At 36.5% G+C, this 23,742-nt stretch overlaps 1 protein-coding gene across 1 annotated transcript in view; it reads left to right on the top strand.

Annotated features, from left to right (window-relative positions):
* PTPRD (protein tyrosine phosphatase, receptor type, D) overlaps positions 1-23,742 on the top strand; it is a 1,328,567-nt gene that overhangs the window by 274,307 nt on the left and 1,030,518 nt on the right. The window contains exon 3 of the mRNA XM_014953943.1: positions 7,882-7,954. The gene's annotated coding sequence lies outside the window, so the exon portion shown is untranslated. The remainder of the gene's footprint in view (positions 1-7,881; positions 7,955-23,742) is intronic.

Here is a 23,742-nt window from a genome sequence, read left to right as displayed (position 1 = left end):
TTTCATAGTATTCTTCAATGAATTTATTTACATGTCACGTCAGTGACATAGCAGAAGACTGTCATCTGCGTTTATTGGTGACAAACCTGAGAGAGGCCTGGCCATTGTCACACATAAAGTCTAACAGAACAGTCTGTCTCCAAAATCCACTGGCAGCCACTCGGCATGGTCCATGTCTTTTCTCTCCGGAGCTTGTAACACTGTGGGACATGGACTTAGAAACAAGGTTTGGGGGCTGTGACATTCTCTTGCATATATTTTATAATTGTAAGTGAGAAATAAATATTCTGGAGACAGAAGAGGGTTTTTTGAAGGAGACAATATTTTTTGTAAAAAATATCACATTTTAAAAGTAATTTTCTTCTGAAGCAGGGACCAGCCTATTGATCTTTTGGGGGTGTATTGCAATATCATCCTCTTGATATTTCTAGCACTGTAAGCCATCATTCTTTTCCTGTGAAGGATTTCCTTTATTCTTTTTTCTTTAAATAAATAATGACCACAAGTAATGGAGACTTTCCTGTGTCTGCAAGTTTAGGAAACCACATAGATGAGTTTTCAGAGCTACCCTATGATATTCCACTACACTGTTATTTTGGTGATTTTTGATGTTTTATCATGTGTGATTCGGACACATAGCTAGGCTGAAATACTGATATCCTTAATGATATTGAGATAAGAATTAAATGAACCCTACTTAACAGTGAAATCATTACAAGAAATTGAGTAAGAATAGCAAAGAGCCATGGAAAGGTATGTAGAAAAGGTATAGAAGGATAGATAGAAAAGGGAAAGGCAATGCTGTGATAAGTGTGGTGAAAGGCATGCATGCCCCCAAATACAGGAAAAAGTCTTACTAAACTTCTATCCCATTACCAGAATTTGCAATGGTTCATACTGACTTTTCTTTCTTCTGATTTCTCTTTTTAGCACCCAGCCCTATAACCCTTCGTTTTGCTCTTTCTCCCTGCCTTCCCCCTCCTGCCCTTTTATTTCATATGTACACGGAATGTGTTCATTACTCTTCAAGAAAATGATAATTAATTGTTCTATTTAAAGTGGTCTGTAATTAGGTTTATAAATAGAATCTTTAGAATATACTTTAGGTTATAGTAGTAATACCTTTGGCTGGAATTACTGCTTTTTTTTAAGACTACTTGAAGAAAAATAGCAATGTTCACAGAAAGGAAAATTATACTATACACGAAGGAAGTGTCTCAGTAGTGGTGAACTGCACAGGTTAATAATTTTCCAGTGATGAAAGCCCAGGTACTTGAAGCAAGCAAACTCAATGCAAACAGCCAAAATACATAATTTAGTGTAATAAAGGTTACTGATGAAAGAGTAGATTAATTCACAAAGAATCTTATATTTGCATATGTTTATAAACAGGGACAATGGGTAGCACACCAGTTTTCCATGACACACTTTGTGTGTTCATATTGCTTAATCAGCATTTCTATGATGTGATGATTAATTAAGTAAAAAAAGTTAATTGATACTTTTATATAAATAAAGGAAATGCTAACCAGTGTATAGCATCAGTCTAAGAAATCTCTGCCATACACACAACAATTTTAAAATGTATTGAAATATATATTTAAGGTAGTAATTTGAATGGTGTCATGCAGCGTCCAGTACTGACCATATATATATCCCTCATTATTTGCATATTTCTATTCAGTCTGTTTCCAGTGTGACTGTGAAAAATATAGCTGATACTGAAATGTTCCTGACTTCAAAATTATTGACTCAGTCTATTGTTGTATGTGATCTATATATGTATGTCACCACATTTGAAAGCATTGCAAGACCATGTTAAATAAATGCTCCAAAACCACTGATATTCTTCCCTTGCAGTTTATAATACTTCACATTTCTTTACTTTTAACAAGAAAAAAAATCCTCAAACTCAGATATCAGTTCAGAGTGATGGGTTCTTCCTCAGTAGGTGAGGGGCAGCAGCACAGAGATCAGCACTTCAGAAATACTTCACACCTTTCAGAGCTGAAGCTGAGATCTTTCCAGTTTACTTTTTTTTTGGTCTCTAACAGTAATAAAAAATCCAAAATATTTTGTTTGTTTTTTAAAAGCTTATAATAAAACAGCAGGGGATGGGAGAGCTTCAAAATGCATTATATGTAGTTTTCAAGGCAGGCTTATGGGATTGGTTTTTGCTTTGACTCAGTTTGCATTGCAATGCACTATACTCTAGTCACCTAAGATTAGAAAGTTATCATTCCTGGTTCCATACAGACTGCTAAGACACTTGGCAACACTATGAAATTGTGACTTAAAGTTAGTGCCATAGAATAAGGCTGGAGTTCGTTTTGGTATGTTTACATTTAAAAAAAAAAATATTCAGATGTTTTATATTCTTAAATGTAATCATACTGCAACAAATACACTGATGAATACTTTGTCATTGAGTCTATCTCTTTACCTTTCGACCTCTAGTAAAAAGTGAAAAAAAAAAAAGCTATTAAAAGGCTGCTTTTAACCCACCTCTTCCTACTCAGAGAAGGTTCAGAACTTCATTCTTCTAACATTTGGAAGTACATGGCTTCTTATTTGTAATCTGTAACTAACACTGTGATTTCTGATGAATGTAAATTTTCAAAATCAGAAGTAGTGAGAAATCTTACACATGCTGTTAGGAAATGATTCAAGTCTAAAGTTTTGGCATAAAATTGTGTCTTCATATAGAAAATTACTTTATCATACTGAAAAAAAATTGAAACTTTCTATTTAAAGAAGTATCTTTTAAAATATAAAAAAAATATTAATGATTTATGTATAAAAAATAATATTTGATTTATTTAAAAAGAAAAATGTTGAATTTTTGGAATGAACCACCAGATGGGTATTCATATTATTTCACTTGATTTCAACATAAGCAGATGGATGTCATATGCCTGTTATTCCTGTGCAAAATAAAATTGGATATTTCTTTCTTTATGAGGAGGCTCAGATGGACACATCTGAGGACACTCACATCATTCTTAACCTGTGGGACCCAGAACTGCACACAGTACTCAAGATGAGGCTGCACTAATACTAAATACAGCAGGACAATCATCTGTTTTGACTGGCTGGTGACGCTGTGTTTGATGCACCCCAGGATGTGGTTTGCCCTCTTGGCTGCCAGGGCACACAGCTGGCCCCTACAGAACCTGCTGTCAACCAGCACCTCCGGATTCCTTTCTGTAGGGTTGCCCTCCATCTACTCCTCTCCCAACTTAGACTTGTGCCCAGTACTCTGTCCCAGATGCAGAATCCAGTATATGGTCTTACTAAATTTCATCCCATTAATGGTTGCTCAAGACTCCCATCTATCCATTTTTAAGATCCTTCAAGAGAGGCAACAGGACCTCCCAGTCTGGTATCTTCAGCAAACTTGTTAATCATGCATTCAACTTCTGCATCAGATCATTGATAAAAATATTGAACGAAATTGGCCCTAGAAATGAACATTGATGTACACTGTTGGTGACTGTTCACTGGCAAGATGTAGCCCCATTCGCTACAATATTTTGAGCCCTGCAGTTCAGACAGTTCTTCTCCCAGCACACTGTGAACACTCTCATCCCACAGTTGGAAGACTTGTCCAGAAGGATGCTGTGAGGGACATGGTGACTGTGCCTTATGATTGCATAATTCTTCAAATGCCTTTCAGTAGTACCCGGTATGATCTTCCCACAATTTTTCCGGGAACTGAGGTTAGACTAATGGGTCTGTAGTTCCCTGGGTCTTCCCTTGTACTGTAAAGTGGAATAAAATTGGCTAGCTTCCAGTCAGCAGGGAACTCTCTAGACTCCCAAGACCTTTGGTAGGTGATTGAGTAGTATAATTAATAAATATTAATCATTAATTAATAATTAATTAATAATTGTGTTTCTGTGTTCAAACCATCTTGTACTTGTTTCTCCACAGAAAGCATGTAATGTGAATGGGAAGTGCAGTTGGATAAAATTCTATCAGTTCAGGATGGCTTTCTTTCCTGTTTGTTCCCAGACATAGAAAAGGGAATTCAGAATGGCTAAGCTGTCAGATCAAAATTCAATGTTAAACATTACTTAAAACCCCTCATATGTATAAACATTATTTACCATGCATAGAAATATAACAGATTTCTTACAGAATATCTCAAACTGTAGCTTCTTTGTTAGCCTTAGTGCTCATCACCCAAAGTCCATTCCAGAGGCCCAGCTATGGGATCAAACACATAATACTCTGTTTATATTTGTTGTTTTGTAATAATTACCTTTTTGAGTTTCCACAAACACATCTAAAATCACTAAGCTTAAAGAAGAAAATAGAAAGTACATTAATCTGGATTTACTTTGGTTTGATTTGAGGCTACCTGAGAGTAAGAAATGCATATTTGCTAACAAATCTTAACTTTGACTAGTGGCTGGAAAAAATTAGTTGTAGGCAGCTGCATATTTCTGCATATTTCTACCTTGGCACTTTCACTTCCTTAGACTGTAAACAATAGAAAAGAGGTCTTTTTATTCTTATGTAAAACTCACTTTGCAAAAGAAGTTATACATTGTCAGAAGATTTCCAGTCCGTATTCCTTTACAGTGTTCCAGTACTCGTAAATTCGCAACATGTAGAATTTCTGTATAATCTCATTTTCTTTCTGTTTTGTAGTAAATCTAAGTGAGATTTACCACTGAAAAATAAAGATTTAATATGATCAAAATACCTCACAATTTATTTTATTTTTGGGAAAGTAGAGAAATAAGATTTAAAATTCCTGAAATTTGCAAAAATAATTTTTATTTCATTAGGTTGTGATTATCTTATATGCAATTAGAGTTCTCAGTCTGTAGTGATATTGTGGGTCTTCATTCATGTACTTCATCAAATTGTTAGTCTGGAAGGCCAGGCCAAAGCATAATCAGATCATTGGCAGTTTCCGGTTGATTTCAGCGAGGTTTGGATCAAGGCTATATTGTACCTTCCATGAATATTCAGGAATCTTTTTATGTCTTTACATGCTTGGATATTGGGAGGTCATAAATGCCTAAGTCCATGATCATGCTTAAATTTAAATCCATAAGAAAAAGACCATTTCAAAGCCATGCCATTTACACTTCATTGTCATTTTCTTGATCTATTTCCTATTTCAGGAAAGGAAATAGTTTTTTTTCTTTTTTTTTTTTAGTATCTCCTAACTGTGTTTTCCCTCATAAAAAAAGAATCTGAGGAATCAATAAACTTTACCATTTATAGCATGGTTGAGCTGGATCATGAGCTCTACAGCACTAATAATTGTCAAAAGAAACCAGCCCCAAACCCACAAAGAAAGAAAGAAAGAAAAAGAAAAAAAAGATTCATAGAATCTTAAAATAATTTGGATTCGAAGGGACATTTAAAAGTCAACCCACCTCCAGTAAGTAAGGACACCTTCAATTAGATAAGGTTGCTCAGAGCCCCTTCCAACCCCACCTTGAATATTTCCAGGGATGGAGCATCTACCACTGCTCAGGAAAACCTGTTCCAATGTTTCACCACCATCATTGTAAAAAATGTTTTCCTTGTATCTAGTCTAAATCTACCCTGTTTCATTTTAAAACCATTACCCCTTGTACTATTGCTGCAGGCCCTACCGAAAAGTTTGTCCCCATCTTAGAGACCACTTGGCCAAACTAGACATCCACAAGTCCATGGGCCCTGATGGGATGCACCCACAAGTGCTGAGAGAACTGGCGGATGTTATTGCTAAGCCACTCTCTATCATTTTTGAGACATCTTGGAGAACAAGAGAAGTGCCTGAGGACTGGAGGAAGGAAATATCACTCCAGTCCACAAAAAGGGCAAGAAGGAGGACCCCGGGAACTACAGGCCAATTAGTCTCACCTCTGTCCCGGGGCAAATAATGTAGCGGTTTGTGCTGGACGTCATCTCCAAACATATTGAAGATCAAGAAGTTGTCGGTATTAGTCAACATGGATTTACCAAGGGTAAATCATGCTTGACCAATCTGATAGACTTCTATGATGTTGTAACTGGTTGGCTAGATGAAGGGAGAGCAGCAGATGTCATCTGCCTTGACTTCAGCAAGGCTTTTGACACTGTCTCCCATAACATCCTCATTAGAAAATTAAGGAAGTGTGGGATAGATGAGGGGGCAGTGAGGTGGATTGAGTCCTGGTTGTGTGACAGGACTCAGAGGGTTCTAATTAATGGAGCGGGGTCAAGTTGGAGGCCTGTGAACAGTGGTGTCCCTCAGGGGTCAATACTGGGCCTAGTCCTTTTCAACATATTCATAAATGACCTGGACGAGGGGACAGAGTGTATTCTCTCAGCAAGTTTGCTGATGATACCAAGTTAGGAGGGGTGGCTGACACCCCAGAGGGCTGTGCTGCCATCCAGCGCGACCTGAACAGGCTGGAGAGCTGGGCAGAGAAGAACCTAGTGAGGTTCAACAAGGACAAATGTAGGGTCCTGCACCTGGGGAGGAAGAACCCCAGGCACCAATACAGGTTAGGGATGGATCTTCTGGGAAGCACTACTGAGGAAAAGGATCTGGGAGTCCTAGTAGATAGCACACTTTTCGTGGGCCAGCAATGTGCCCTTGTTGCCAAGACGGTCAATGGAATCCTGGGCTGCATAGGCAAGAGTGTGGCCAGCAGGTCGAGGGAGGTCATTCTCCCTCTCTAATCTGCCCAACTGAGGCCACAACTGGAATTGTGCATCCAAGTCTGTGCTCCCCAGTTCAAGAGAGACAGGGAACTACTGGAGAGAGTCCAGCATAGGGCAACAAAGATGACTGAAGGAATGGAGCACCTCACTTATGAGGAAAGGCTCAAGGAGCTGGGACCCTTTAGCCTGGAGAAGAGAAAGCTGAGGGGAGACTTTATTAATGCTTACAATTATCTAAAAGATGGGTTGAAGGAGGATGGAGCCGGACCCTTTTCAGTTGTTCCCAGTGGCAGGACAAGGGGCAATGGACACAAGCTGGGACACAGGAAGTTCATTCAAATATGAGGAAGAACTTCTTTATGGTGAGTGTGACAGAGCACTGGAATAGGCTGCCCAGGGAGGTTATGGAGTCCCCTTCTGTGAAGATCTTCAATGCCCGCCTGGATGCAGTCCTGAGTAACATGCTTTAGGTGATTTTAGGCGACTAACTAGGTTTTAGTCCAGGGTACTAGGACTAGATGATCTCTAGAGGTCCCTTCCAAAATACGTGGCAGTGGCAGTTGCATTTACCATTTTTTGGGTAACAGAAAATGTTTCTTTTGTTATTACTGCTTGTCTTAGTTTAAAGTTAACTTTTCAATAGTAATTAATTTCTTTGCGGACACCACGCACATTTATAAAGTGTCCACTGTATGTAAGAGGGGACCAAAAGACTAAACAGCTGACAGTCTTTGTGCATGTGCATTATTACCTCATTCTTACTGTTACAATATATGTTTCAGTACTGCAGGTTTTGGTAATACCTCTGAGGTACTTAATGAGCTAATAGCATAAGTTCCGATATGAAACTACATTTTTGCGTTAAAAATGCTACATTGAAAAAGAGTTGATCTAGCACAGTAACAACAAGAAAGTGCTTGTAGTTAAGACAATGTAAATAAACACACAATCGTTTCTTCAGGAACACTTTAATCAGAAGACACCTGATTCACTTTAAGTAGAAGACACCTGGTTCAAATGATTTAATATAAGACATTTTATGGTAGGGACTATTTTACATCAGAGTTACTATAGTGATTCTACTTTGTTTTGATGTCTTTCATTGATATCAGTTTGCAGAAGTTATTTATCATCAGTGTACTAACTTTTTCTGTTTCTTGAACCCTTCAGAATTTATTGGTGTTGCTATAGAAATACAAATAAAACATGTTTTATTTTCTCTTTCAGGGAAATCTTGAAGAGTCTTACACTTTTAACCCTCCAGTCATTGATTGCGCTCTGAGGATATTGTGATGATGTGGTAAGTTGGTGTAGATCTGTTGCTTTGATCAGCTAAATTTTCATTCAGATTTAACTGCTAAAACAATATCCTTCAGTGTTGCATCTGTGTGACAAAACTTGAGCAATGTCTTTCTGGCTCTCTTGGCAAATTCCCCAAATTATAAGTCTGCGATTGATTTTGTATGTAGGAAGTCTGAATCACAGAGACATCAGATTTATTCTGTATTTACAGATCAACCTTATATTATGTGAACTGAGCAGTTGATTCATACACACTCAGTGCCTATTTTACAGAAATTCTAGGTTCCTGTACATCTGGAAATCTGGGTGATTATTGTAGCTAGTTTGGTAAGGCATGAGTCACTCAGCAATGTTTGATATTGTCAGCAATTCAAATTTCAGTGATCTAGATGTCAACTATTTGTCAGTCTTTTTCCAGAATTTTCCCTTCTCCCTCCCACCCCAGTATGACAAAACTGTAAAGGCTTTTCTTTTTGTGGCTACAGGGAGAGATGAAAGATTTAAGAGGTCTCTTTGTCCTGTTCTCTGGATAAGTAACTTTTATGAAGTTCAAATAATCTATATCATGACTTCTGTTGATCTTAGGAACGCTCTGATAACTCTTATATAGCAGTTCCTGGCTAGGAATTTGTAGCTGAAATAGGTTTATTTTTAATTTTTATTTTTTGACCCTCAGTGGACAACAGGAGTGACGGCCACATATTTCTAGGTGTTAGAATAGTTCTAAACAATGAAAGGTTCATGACTGTAAGTCACAGTTCAGAGAACCATGACTGGTGGCCCTTAGTTTTCTGACCTCCAACTGTTTGGCTAGTCTGCCTTAATAAACCATGCTCATCTTTTTTTCCTTTCTGTTTTTAATTTTATTTTTTTATTATTATAAAATGAAAGTTTATGTTGCTGCTGGAGTTTGAGTACTAAGAAATACCAGTCTTTACCTTTCAATGAGAAATCACATGGCTTTTGTTCAGCTAGTTACCATTTTGTAGTATTTTTCCGTATTTCTATCCATCCATTAATAAAACTGGAATAGTTTTACAACTCCAATTATACATACTTGTTATATGAAAAAGATTAACGTTCCAAAATGTGATGAGTACAAGAAAACCTTTCAAGGTACTAGATATTGAAAAGAATAAAGTTGTATGCTATTTCATTTTCTATGGACATAGAAGTGGTCATTACATGATGTAAATCAATTGCAGAGTTAGGATCACTGACCTAGCATAGACTCTTTATTTGCTTTGTTCTATTCTTGTTGATAAATTGAGAATTCACAAAGTAACCAGACTAAATTATTTCTGACTTCATCCAGTCCAGAATCTGTTACTTTTTAAATCAAGTAGCTACTAGTTACGATCGGTCTTCTGAGTGACTTTTTTGTGTGTGGTATCATCGAAGTACAATGTGATATCACTTGAAGTATGTCACCTACTATATCTTGATCTAAAACCAGAAGTGATTTAACACAAGCACTGCCTATTTATTTGAGTGAATACTAAAAACAAAATTCCATTTTGATACAAATTGTCCTTTGAAAGCATTATTTCTTGCCTTTGCAAATGAATAACAGATTAAAGTGTGATCTAAATCATGTCGTTTGTTCATTTAGTTAGATAAAATATGTTACTTTTATTGGAAGTAATAAAATTATCCTCTTGACTAGATTATTCTTACTGCAAAAGTAAAAGTAGTTTCCATGTAGTAATGTATCATACCCAAATTAATAAACATGTTCTCAGAACAAATTCACATTCTTAAAGTAAAATCTAATAAATATAAATCTAATTTTTTCCTCCCTTCTCTTGCAGTAGTGTCATTTTTTAATTAAATATGAAGTTAGTATTAATATTTATGTCACAGTTAAAGAAGCCTTGAATCACTGCTGTTATACTGCTGCCAACTTTTTAAGATTGCAAATCTTGAATAAAGATACTTTTTTTTATAATTTCCTAGGCTGAAACCTTGTCAAATGTGTGAAATATCCTTGAAAGAATCAATAGCAATGAAAAGCCAGTGAAACAAAAAATGAAAAAAAAAGACAAACATATTTTGAGTTGTTCAAAATTTGTACCAGTTTTATAATTCTTCATCTTTGTCAGATATACAATAATATACATTTTTCTACTTTGGTACATCTTCTACTTCAGATATTATGGGAAAAATAAATCCAAATTGTGCAAACTTTATCTCCTAATAAAATTAATTTAACAAAATTCATAATAATAAAAACAAGCTGATTCAAAGTTGAATAGAGGGTGCTTCTTTTATTTGTCAATTTTTATATTTTTTTTCCTCACCTTGGTGAGCAGTTTCAGCCCTGAAAATGTCAACATGCAGTTTTTCTTATGAGTGAGGTTTTGATAGTGCAGAAATATAAGGCGTATGCCTCAGATTTCACTGTGTCTCTGATTCCATGTGTAAAGTTGGATGAACAGGGATATGTCTGTGGCATTTTCAATGATAATTAAGACACATCCAAGAGCAGATAATAGGTCGTCTTTATTCAGAATTAATTGTGGTTTATGAAAAAGATGGAAAATATAGATAAAGTCAAGTAAGATACAATATTTTACTTTTTGTGATCACAGAGATAAAGAAGGCAATTATTAAAGATTTTTAGATGAGCTTTAAATTACTAATGACAATACACGAGTATTAAATTAATGTATTAAAATTCTTAGCACTAACTGTCAGTTCAAGAGCTTGGCAAGCCAAAATTAGACTATTAAGCTTTAACCTATAGGCCATATTTTTTAAGCCAGTTTAGATTGGTTGAATTTGAAGATTCTTTTAGCTTGACAGTTATTTGGCTCCCTGAAATGTGATGGTGGAGTGAGTTCAAATGCTGAGGATAAAGAATCCCATTACAAAACAATTGCATGTTATGGCAGTATTTTACGTCTTGCAATCACAACAGAAGTGTCAAAGCCCAGATGTCTATGTAGAGGCAACTGCAACTCAAGTCAGAAAGCAGATCTTGTGGCTCAAAACTGAGGAGGTACCTGTGAAAAAGTGAACTTTTAAAAATTTTCTTTTATTTTTCTCCAGGCAATAATGCAGTTGTGGTTAAAAAATTCTGGTTCATTTAGCCACTTACCGTCAGCACAAAATTCATTTTACCACTTAATCAAGCTTAAAATTAGGGAGAAAAAAAATCTCCTCCTTTTGATAAAATCTATATTGTTCCAAAAAATACCATTACTGAAATTAAGAATAATATAAGTCAAGCAGTCACTTCTACTGAAGGAGTAGTGGTTAGGAAAACAGTCCTAATTAAAATGCAGAAAACCTTGATACAGCACAGAAACATTATTAATGAAAAGATTTTTGTCCCCCAAATTAGAGGTGCTTTAAGTAACTTAATTCTTCTTCAGTGCTGTCATTGTGTGGATAGAAACCTGAATCTGTCAAATCTTCATAGAATAGTTAGGCATTTTGAAAACACATCTCTTGAGAGTATCAGAGTTGTGCCTTCTTCATGATCTATTGCAAATGATTTTCAGTAAAATAAAATTGAAACCATTCTTAAGCTGTATTTTTTTCCAAATGAATATTGTCATTGCCCCCAGATATGCAACCCACAGCAAACAGAAGTGGAAGGAAATATGTAAAACAATTCAGTATTTCTCAGTAGCTGTGTGCTGACCTTAGTAGATGAGTCACAACAGCTAATCTGTGGAGTTACAAAACAGACATTTACAACGTAGTCTGAAAGAAAGAAAATGTTGCTTCTTTACAAGTATATCTTTGCCTTTCACAACCACATAATTCTAAACTCATGCAACACAGGTTCTATGAGTTAGTTGTGACATATTAATAACATTTTCTCTCTATTGAGAATCAGAACTTTTTAAAGAACATTTTTAGCATGATCTGTTGTTATACATATATGTCAATCTTCTCTTATAAATATCTATGTTCAAAAATTAGTGAATGTGTTCATCAGTTTTTCTAAATGTTAGGATCATTTAAAGAAAAACATTGATTATTTCACAAAGACCATTTAAAAACCTTGTAAAGTTTTGAGAGACCTTATTGTCTGGTGAGAGGTGTATACGCCTTAAAAGTAATTCATTATTCACAGAGAACACTTTTTTATCTGAGTGATTATGTGTTGCGTGGACCTGACCTAAACTTTGTAGCAAAACAGCTTATTCTCACTCAGTATATTCTTGATAGAATCAGTCATCATGCGATCAAAGAATACCAGGTTGGAAAGAACCTCAAGGATCATCTAGTGCAACCTATCTTGACAAAAGCACAGTTTAGACAAGATGGCCCAGTACCCTGTGCAGTTGAATGTTAAAAGTGTCCAGTGCTAAGGAATTCACCATTTCCCTTGAGGAGATTATTCCCATGGTTACTTTTTCTCATTGTGAAAAATTTTAGTCACGTGTTCAGTCAGAATCTCCCAGAAGTAACTTGTACCCATTATCACTCATCTTTTCAATGTGTCTCCTTGTAAAAAGAGAGTCTCTATCTTTTTTGTAGCCACCCTCTAAATACTAGAATATGGTCTCCCCTAAGCCTTCTTTTCTCAAGACTGAGTAAACTCAGTTCTCTCAGCCTTTTCTCATATGCCAGGCTTCCAAGTCCTGTGATCATCTTTGTAGCCCTTCTCTGGACCCTCTCCAGCCTCTCCGCACCTTTTTCAAATAATGGGGACCAAAGCTGAACACAGTATTCCAAGTGTGATCTGAAAAGCACTGAGTAGAGTGGGACAATGACTTCTTTATCTCCAGTGGAGATGTCCTTGTTGATGCAACCCAGCATCCTGTTGGCTTTCTTTGCCACACCAGGACACTATTAACTCCTATTGATCTTGATGTCCACCAGGACACCCGGGTCCCTTTTCAAAGAGCTACTTCCTAGCTGTGTAGATCTCAGCCTGTGCTGCAGTCCTAGTTTGTTTTTCTAGGTGCAAGACATTACACATGTCCTTTTTGAACTTTGTAGTGTTCTTGTTAGCCCACTCTTCCAACTTATCCAGGTCTTCCTGCAGGGTGGCTCTCCCTTCCAAAGTGTCCACTTCCCCACACAGTTTGGTATATTCAGCAAATTTCATCGGAGTACGTTTGATACGATGGTCTAGATCACTTATGAAGACATTAAACAGTGTTGGGCTCAGTATTGATCCCTGAGGGAACCTCTTGTGACAGGCTGCCAGTTTGAAAAGGAGCTACTTACCATCACCCCTTAGGTGTGGCCTGTCAGCCAGTTCCCTACTCACCACACAGACCACTTGTCTAGACTGCAATGCATCAGTTACCTAGGGGGAGGCTGTGGTGGATGGTATCAAAAGCCTTGGGGAAGTCCAGGTAAACAACGTTGACCACTCATCCCACATAACCCAGCAGGTTACTTTGTCATAGAAGGTGATCAGGTTTGTCAAGTACGATTTGCTGTTGGCGAATCTGTGCTAGCTTTTCACAATCATGTGCTTCATTTGACTTAGGATACCCCCCAGGAGGACTCTTTCCATAAGTTTCCCAGGGACTGAAGTAAGACTGATGTGCCTATAATTTCCTGGATCCTTCTTTAAGCTCTTCTTGTACAATGCTGTGACATGTGCCTTATGGAGAACAGCCTTGCAACAACATCAGCCAGCTCTCTTAATACCCTTGGGTGGATAAAGCCAGGGCCCTTTGATTTGTACTTGTCAAGCTCTTGGAATACTTTACATACCAACTCTTCCTTCCACTGATGGTGGGTCTGTGTTTGCATCAACCTGGATTTTTGTTCCCAAGGCCTGGGTCCCAGCAGTGCTGGTAAAGACAGAGGTGAAGAGAGCATTGAAAACTTCTGCCTTTTCAGCATTGTTAGTGACTAACTCACTTCTCCTGTTTAACAGCATGCCAATATTTTCCTTCTGTTTTATGTATCTGAAGAACCCTTGTAGTTTTTGACATCTCTGTCCAATTTCAATTTGAGCTGAACTTTTGTTGTTCTAACTGTATCTCTGCATGCCATGGAAATGCCCTTTCGGTTCTCACTGAGTATTCATCCTCTTTTCCATCTCTGTTATGCTTCTCTTTTGATTTTGAGCAGACTCGGAAGCTCACTTATACCAAGGGAATGTCTTGCTCCGTCTATTTCCCTTACCATTAAAAGTCATGAACTGTTTTTGTGTTTCCACGAGCTCATTCTTGAAAAACTCCCAGCACTCCCTAACTCCTTTATCTGCCATGGAAACTTCCCATGCAATCACTCTTAACAGAGATCTGAGAGGCCTGAAAATTGTTAAACTCTAAAACTTTTGTCTTAGTACTAACCTTCAGTGTGCTCAGCAAGATCCCAAACTCTGCTGCAGCCAAGGCTATCACTAACCAAGATATTGCAAAGCAAGTTTTCTTCATTTGTGAGTGGCAAGTCCAGCAGTGCCTCATTCCTGGTTCACACTTCTAACATTTGTATAAGGAAGCAGTCCTCTACACATTCTAGGAACTTGATGTTGGAACATGTGAGCTGTTGTATTGTTCTTCCAACAAACGACTGAGTAGTTGAAGTCAACCATAAGAACCAGGTTCTGTTGACCCAAAGCTTTCTTAAGTGATGCAAATATTGCTTTATTGGCCTTATTTATCATCTGGTTTGGGGGTTGGTAGCAGATACCTACTGTAAAATCCTCCTTGGACATGACCCCTCTGATCTTGACCCAGAGGCATTTGATAGGACTTTCACAATCGTTGTAGTTGACTTCCATAGATTCAAGGTTCTCCCTAACATAGAGTGCGACTCCTCCTTCCTTTCTTCCCTGTCTGTCTTTATGAAACAGCATCTAGCCGTCCATCGTGATCCTTTGATCGTGTGAGTTGTCCCACCATGTTTCAGTTATTTCTATGGTATCATAATTGTCTGACTGGGTGCAAAGCTCCATTTCCTCCTGTTTTTTCCTCAGTCTGTATGCACTGGTATTCGTACACTTGAGGTGGTCAGTCTTCTGGTTTACACATTGAGAGGCAGCTAAAGAACATTTATCACTGCTCTGTTTGGCCTGGCTTGTTCTTGGTAGAGACCAACATACTTTAAAAACGTTTAAAAATTAAATAATATCTTGCCAAAATAATTTTGCTTAGTAAATTTGAATGTTCTGGTTTTAATCTTTTAATATCTATATTATGTTATAATTCTTATCTCAACAATATTTACTGTATTGTCTGAGAGTAGCAGTTATTTAATGTAACTAGGTGTAAAATTGACATCCTTCTACAGACAATTATTGTGTGTATATATACGTGTATATATCATTTCAATAACTAATAATGTATTTCCTTTTTACAAAATAGTGGAGTTGACCTTGGTAAAAATAACCTTTATGTGTACAACTAAGACTATTAATTACCATGAGATCTAGGATTGTGATAGTCTCTCCAGAATAGACAGGGGTTGAAGATTTGCTGTACTTTATGCAAGATACAAGATAGGATATCAGACTTCTGAAGACAAGACATCCAAAGTTATTTTTTTCATTAATTTTTTTCTATTTTGACTTCAAAACCACTTTCACTGGTTCTCAAATACTTGATATTGTTCATTTGATTCTTCAAAGCATTGCAACTATTGAGGTACCTACTCATAGCTAGTGAATAAGGTTGTGCAGTTACTTGCACTCATGTTCCTTTTTAAATTTTGTTTTCCTGGCCTGATCCCTGGAAGACAATTGACTTCCTTTCAAAAAAAAAATGTTACTAAATAATCATCTAGATTGATGGCATTCTATCTGTATATTTGGACTTTCAAGGCAGCCATTCCATAATAGAAAAGTATGGAAACTATGTTCAGCGTTACTGTAGTTGTTAAAATTAAGCTTTGTTTTATAGATTTAAGTATTAGAATATTGTAGCATATAAAATTCTGTAATGTTATAATGCAGAATACTGTATATAGTTTCTTCTCTCTTTATGTTAGGGAGTCTTTGATAAATTTAACCAACTTTTCTGTTTTATAAACCACTCAAAACACATCTAAGACTACCACATATTTTATTTATTCTTTCACTGAACATAAACAATAATATTGAGTAACCCAGTAGCTGACAGCAAGTGTGGGTTAAAAGGATACCTTACTTTTGCCCTTTTTCAGTCCCACATGAAAAAGCCATACTTAGTATTTTAACAACCGACACCATTCAAGTTTCCAAAATGGGAAAAGTCCTTTACTTTACTTTGTCTGTTTTCAGCATCCTTTTGTGTTATAAATAACTGTATTTAGTTTCTCTAGTTTGGCTGATTCATAATTGTATTTCTGATCTCCTACGGTAATGTGGATGACAGCTTGTAAGTATGAAAATGCCTTTTTCCTGCTTAAAATTAGGCAGGTAACTGCAACAGGTTACAGGGTTGCTAAAGTACATCTGAATCCTCTGAGGATACCATACTGACATTATACTAGAATTATTAGTAGACATTTTTGAGAATGCCTGTACAGTAGATACTGGTTTTATTATAGAACCTGTAACGCAAGATGCATCATGGAAATACATTGGATAAAAATTCCTTCTTTGAATTTCTCAAAAAACTTTTACAATTTCCCATTCATCTAAAATGCTTGCATAAGAATTGCAGCAAATAATACAATGGTCTCAACTTTTTACTTAGATTATTAATTGTATTTTCTAATCACAGGATCATATTTCTACTGCTGTTCATATTTGCCCTTTGTGATACTTCATGCCTTATAAAATCCTTTGACAAATTTCTTATGTCCATGAGTAGCACAAGATCATCTCAGATATGCTCTTATCTTGCTTATTTCCCCCACTAGCTGGGGGAAAAATAAAAAAAAAAAATTAAAAACCAGATGTCTTGTACACTTAGAGCAAAATCTCTTTTCATAAATAAACTTCTATTTTATAGGAAATAACATATAATCCTATGTCCCTGAAGTAGAATGTTTTCTACTTAAATTAGGACAAACTACATATAAGAGATGTTAGCAAGGCTGATAAAAATTCTAAAACTAGAATACAATAGTTTTTGGGGGGGGTGGTTGTTTTTCCTTTTTTTGAACAGGTGGAAATGTGTTTATCTAACTTATTAAGTGTTAAGTAAAATATTAAGTTAAATACAAGATTTGTTATTTCAGAAATGGTAGAGAAGACAAATGACTTTGGATGTCCATTTCTGCTCTAAAAAGTTTGTCATTCACTATTTCTCACTTCATATAATTCATTCATATAGACTAGATGCATACAACCATTAAACTGCTTCCTTGAAACTAGGCTGCTTGGTACTTAGATTTCTTTTTATGCCTCTGATAAATCCCACATTATCCAAACACAGTCAGCATTAGATGTTCCCAACAGCATACAGGGCTTTTACTTCTCAATAATCAGATTTGAATCATTCATTAAGTTTCAAAGTTAAGAGCTCCAGCAATGACAACAAGAAAAAGAATCAAATCTAGAAAATCAGAAGGCCTGATCTTAAATGCCTGATCTTGAATTCATTCTAGTGTGTGAGTTGTTATTAGAGAGAATTTCACATGCATTCAGTCCCCTATATTAATAAGAAGTCATATGCTTTCCTCAAAGAGATTTTTCTTTTTTAAAAAAATGTCAACATGTGAACCATTTCCTTTAGTTTTATGGCAAGAAATTAGGCAGAACACCATTAAAAAAAAAAAAAAGAAGTACAAGAAGGTTTATCAGATAGGGTCGAAGAAATGGTTTGTTTGAAAAAAACTGCTGTCTTTTTAAAAAAGTCTTTATTAAGACTAGAAGACACATTTCATGATTCCTCTCTTTGCTATAGGGTTTAGTGACACTAAAGTACTTTAAAATAAATGAAAAAAGAAGCAAACAGACAAAACCCAATTTTTTTTTTTTTTTTTTTTAATATTAAGAGATGAGAACAGAATTATTTGGAAGTGAATTTTATTTTTTTATATAATATTTTTCTATGTAAATTCAGCATTCTGGTTGATTAATCCTATTTTAATGTCAGAATATCTCATTTAAAAAAAAAAAAAAATAGATTCTAGACATTAGTCCTACAGTGCATTGCACAAAGAACAAGCCTGTGCACAAAGAACAAGCCTGTATTTGTCTGGGGCTTTTTGGGGCAGTCAGGATTTGCAGAGCTTAAGCCTGAATTTTCAAGTACTTTCTCTGATGATACAATGAAGCTCTAGCAAAGGAAATAACACAGTGTTTAGTCATTATTTACCATGTCACCTGACGTATAACTTGTGATTTTTTTCCCTAAATTACAAAAATGTGCTGCAACTTCTACTAATTCAGAAACATATTTCTAAAGGAACAGTATTACAACTTCTCCATTAAGACTTTCACTTTGTTCTATTGTAAGTGACTTTGTTTTACTCCCGTTGTTTCTTTGCCTACTTAAATATTTATCTAAGGTAATAGCAATAATTATAGAATGTAAGACAGCAGCTGTTAGCACACATATTTTTGATGCTGACAAATTCAATTAAAGACATTGCTAGCTAAACCAATCAAATAACAGGTAGCTCAGAGAAGGTCAACTCTGAATTATTGTTTCCCATAATAATTTCCCAAACGATTAAGTCCATAAAACTCATTTGAAACTGAAGCTCATAAAAGTAAATTATGGAAAATGCCTTGCCAGTTTGTGGGTATTCTAAAGCATAAAGCTGTGTGTCTCCCATGCATAATGTTCCTCCTAACATTTTCCAGGTGGTGGCACAACTGCAGATAGGCTTTAGCAGTATTTTTGTTATAAATGTCTATTTGCACGAAAACTAACTATAGTCAGAAAGCTTTTTTCCCTTTTCCCCTCCATGAGTACAAACTCAATATTTTTCCTTTTTTTTTTTTTTTTTTAAATCTTGAACTATGTTTGGAAGTGTTTATGAATGACAAGAGAGAGGGCTTGATACACAGTAATAAGCAAATTTATTGTAAAAACAGCAGCAGCTTCTGAACTTCAGGACTTCAAGAGGAATTATAATTCCAAAATTCCAGTGTGGGTTTCATTTTGTAAAGAATAAAAATGCAACTGATGTTAAAAAAAACCTAAACCAAGATATCTTGAAACAGCAATTTATACAGCTATATTAAGCTTTTAGATACTGTATGATCAAGTCCTGGTAAAAGTAATATTTGCCAACAATTCCACACAACTGAGGTTTTCATGGTCCCTGATTTGGCTTTTCTAACAACTGTTAACAGTGTAGGGAATTCAGAAAGGAGCACAAGCTAAGTAAACAAAGTATTTTATCGGAGAAGAGAGTTTAAGAGAGAATAAGGCTTTTCATGAGGACAACTACCACAGCTACAAACATTGGTAAAAACTAGTGAAAAAGAGGGAGAAACCAATATCCATCCTTAAACCCAGAGGCTGTAAGAGAAACAAATACTAAGCACTAAAGGTTAGGCTGTTAGGCACCCTTAAACTTTATAATTATCATTCATTTGCCATTCAAATGTTTTTCTTTACTGCACAGCTTTACACATGGAGAAATTGAATATGTGTCTGCTAAAATGCCTCATGGAGAATTCACATGCCCTAAAAAAAAAAAAAAGAAAAAAAAATACTTTACATCAGGTCTTATTCAACTCATGAATTGCTGTTAGAAAAGAAAGGAAAAAAAAGAAAGCTATGGAATCAACAGTTGCTGCTAAAACTATTTTGAGCTCCCCTGCTTCTACAAAAATATGGAAATCACAAAATCACAGAATCACAGAATGATAGAGGCTGTAAAGGACCTTCTGAGATCATCTAGTCCAACCCACCTGGTAAAGCAGGTTGCACAGGAATGCATCCAGGTGGGTTTTTAATATCTCCAGAGACAGAGACTCCACCACCTCTCTGGGCAGCCTGTTCCAGTGCTCTTCCACCCTCAACGTAATGAAGTTCCTCCTCATGTTTAGATGGAACTTCCTATGTTCAAGTTTGTGCCTGTTACTTCTCGTCCTGTCACTGGGCACCACTGAAAAAAAACTGGCCCCATCCTCCTGACACCTTCTTTTTAAGTATTTATAGGTGTTGATCAGATCCCCCCTCAGTCTTCTCTTCTCCAGACTAAAAAGACCCAAGTCCCTCAACCTTTCCTCATAAGAGAGATGTTCTAGTCCCCTAATCATTTTCATAGCCTTTTGCTGTACCCTTTACAGCAGTTCACTGTCCTTCTTGGACAGCCAAAACAGCTTCACACTCCACTACAGATATTTATTAGAATGAAGAACGGTAATTCTTAAACCTTGAAGGAAGGCAGGTGTCTATATTGTCTTAACAGATTTACATGGTACAGATTATTTTGCTTACCCTTAGAGACAACTTCCTTTATAAAAGCTTTTTTTTAGTATAGAAATGCTTATTCATATTTTCTTCTATAAAAGGCAACATTCTTCTGATTAATAGGTAACTGAAAGGGAATAAAAGCTGCTGAGATGTTAAAGCCACCATATACTTAAATAATACTACACTGAGAGATCACAGGACTTGTATATGTAAATATTATATATATTATTCCAGTGTATAACTGGAATTTTAGTTTTAATTTTTATCCTGAGTAGTTGTAATCTATTTTATTTCCTTTTTAGACAGAAATGACACCTTCACCAATTTGCAGCACTGTCAGACTCTTAAGTACAAGAGTTCAGGTTCCTTTTTTCTTAGGCTGTAAACATTATTCTTTTCCAAATTGTAGTTGCAAGATAGGTTTACTTAAAAAAGTGATTGCGTGGAATGGTGTTTCTTACAGGAAGCTAGAAATTCTTTTATTTGGGATTGAAAAAAGGGATTTTTTTCCCTTCTTGTTAATCTTCATTAGTGGATGGATGTTCAAGGCAGTTACTGAAGGAAGCTGCTCCAGAGCCAGCTCACTCTATATCAAAGCAGCAAATCTTGACACACAGGGGTTTTTCCTGAAGCAGAAAAATACCATGGCAGCAGAGAGACTTGCCAGGAGGTGGCAGCTCTTGTGGGAGACGCTGGTCCTGGTTGACTAGAAGTGAGCAAATGTGATGCCCATGTACAAGAAGGGCCATACGGAGGATTCAGGGAACTATAGGCCTGTCAGTCTGACCTTGGTGTCTGGGAAAGTTACAGCAAATGTGATGCCCATGTACAAGAAGGGCCATACGGAGGATTCAGGGAACTATAGGCCTGTCAGTCTGACCTTGGTGTCTGGGAAAGTTACGGGGCAGATCATCTTGAGTGTCATCACATGGCACACAGAAGACAAGCAGGTGATTAGGCCCAGACAGCATAGCTTTATGAAAGGCAGGTCCTGCTTGACTAACTTGATCTTTTATGAGAAGGTGGTGAGGGAAAGGCTGTGGGTATATTTCACCTGGACTTCAGTAAAGCCTTTGACACCACTTTCCATAGCGTTCTCCTGGAGAAACTGGCTGCTCATGCCTTGGATAGGCATTCTCTTCCCTGGATAAGGGCTCAGTATTGGGCCCATTAGTATTTTTGTTAATGATCTGGACTAGCGGTTTGAGTACACTCTCATTAAGTTTGCAGACAGCACCAGGTTGGGTAGGAGTGTTGATCTGCTTAAGGGATGGAAGGCTTTGCAGAGGGATCTGGACAGGCTGGATTGATGGGCTGAGGCCAGTGGTATGAAGTTCAACAAGGCCAAGTGCTGGGTCCTGCACTTGGGTCACAACAACCCCATGCAGTGCTACAGGCTTGGGGAAGAGTGGCTGGAAAGTTGACTTGCAGAAAAGAACCTGGGGGTGTTGGTCAACAGCCATCTGAATATGATCCATCAGTGTGCCCAGGTGGCCAAGAAAGCCAATAGCAACTTGGCTTGTATCAGAAGCAGTGTGGTCACCAGGACAAGGGAAGGCATTGTGCCCCTGTACTCAGCACTAGTGAGGCCACACCTGGAATACTGTGTCCAGTTTTGGCCCTTCACTATAAGAAAGACTACAAGAAAATGCTGGAGGGTGTCAAAGAACAACAAAGCTGGTGAAGGGTCTAAAGCACAAGTCTTATGAGGAGCAGTTGAGGGAACTGGTGTTGTTTAGTCTGGAGCGAAGGAGGCTGAGAAGCTGCTCTCCACAACTACCTGAAATGAGGTGGTAGCCAGATGGGTGTTCAGTGTTTTTTCCCAAGTAGCAAGTGACAGGACAAGGTGAAATGGCCTCAGGTTGCACCAGGAGAAGTTTAGATTGGATATTAGGAAAAATGTTTTCACTGAAAGGTTTGTCAGGCACTGGAAAGGGCTGCCCAGGGATGTGGTTGAGACCATGTCTGGAGTGATTTAAAAGACCTGTAGACATGATGTTTAGGGACATGGTTTGTTGGTGGACTTGGCAGTGCTAAGTTAATGACTGGACTCAATTGTCTTTTCCAACTAAAATGAATCTATGATTCTAAGGTTTCTTTTGAAAATATATATGCGCATCTGTGGGTTTCTAACTTGAATTAATTTAGGTGAGAGAAACACAATTCAAACATAAGTTTTGATGTCATACAAAGCTGAGAATCTGCACTCATATTCAGGCTTTTTCACTCCCATGGACACATTTTTGTATTTTGTCTCGTATTATATGAATTACAATAAGTATGTATTTTGAATAAAACTTATTCAAATTTTAAGTAAAGTACAGACAGGGATGAAACATTTGAGTTCATTTGATATACACAAATTTGTAAATGGAAGTACATCCTTTTGAAGAATGTTTTTACTTAGACCAATCAAACTTGCATAAAATAGATAAATAACTTTTTTTTTTTTTTTCTGAGACTGATTCCACAAATAACTGATGGCAAACCTTTTGATTTTGGTGGTAATGGATGGTGACAGCTGCCAAGATAGTCTTGAGGAGTTATTTTGTCCAGTTTTCAATGTGAAAAATATTTTAATGTATTATTTACTACAAAAAGGAATGTAACAAATAATTAATAGTATTTATGATATACTGTGAAATTTTCCAGTAGAAGAAGCTTAAAGACATTAGTTTTCAAATGAAATAAACTAAATTGCTATGTGATGCATTAATTGCATTATTCTTATGTGTGTTGGTGTTCTTAAATGAAATGTCCTTTCAGTTTTAAATTAAAACATAAATATCTTGAAAGCAAGAAAACCAAAGCCCAGTTACAGTCTTGATACTTCACACCTCCGTATTGGTCAGGTTAATAGAACCTTTCATTTCCATAAAGTTTACAGCTATAGAAAATAGAAATATTTACAATGATAGTGATTGCAGTTATTGCTCTGCTATAATCTAAAAGATTTGTTGGTGTGGAGTTTGAGCATTTGTCAAATTTGTACATGATGTCCCAACATCCAGCAGTAGACCAGGAGCTTAGTCAGAACTATTGCTATTTTTCCAGCTAATCTGCATATACTGTGAAATAGTGAACAAATGCTAGCTGTGTATTTGTGGGTCAGTCATCAGCTTCAAAGGATACAGATAACTGTGAAAGGAAAAAAGGATCAAAACAGTGCCTTGAGTTGTGTAAAACTGAAACAACTTTGATAGTTGCATGTGATTAGTTCAGGCAAATGTTGTACCTGGTAAATGGGGCTGAGTGTTTAAAAATTCTAAAATAACCTAAAAAATTCACCATTGACAGAATTATCTGTGCGCCAAAGACAATTTACAAGAGGATTACTACTAAAGTGTATGTTTTCTACTACAAACTACAGAGTTGTAGAGGAACGTAATGAAAGGGTAAATGTTCCTTAGAATACTCTTTAGTAGGCTAATGAGTATTTTCATGGACTGAAGCATCTTACAGATGTTTTGGAAACTGAAAACTCTTAACTGAATTGTGATATCTTAGAATTGGTTCAAGACAGGAATACTGCTAGAACAATCACAAAGATTTTAGTTAT

This window comes from Calidris pugnax, unplaced genomic scaffold (assembly GCF_001431845.1).
Source record: "Calidris pugnax isolate Ruff unplaced genomic scaffold, ASM143184v1 scaffold178, whole genome shotgun sequence".
Taxonomy (NCBI): Eukaryota; Metazoa; Chordata; class Aves; order Charadriiformes; family Scolopacidae; genus Calidris; species Calidris pugnax.
The sequence above is the reverse complement of the archived record's forward strand: the minus strand, read 5'-3'. Positions and strand labels throughout refer to the sequence as shown.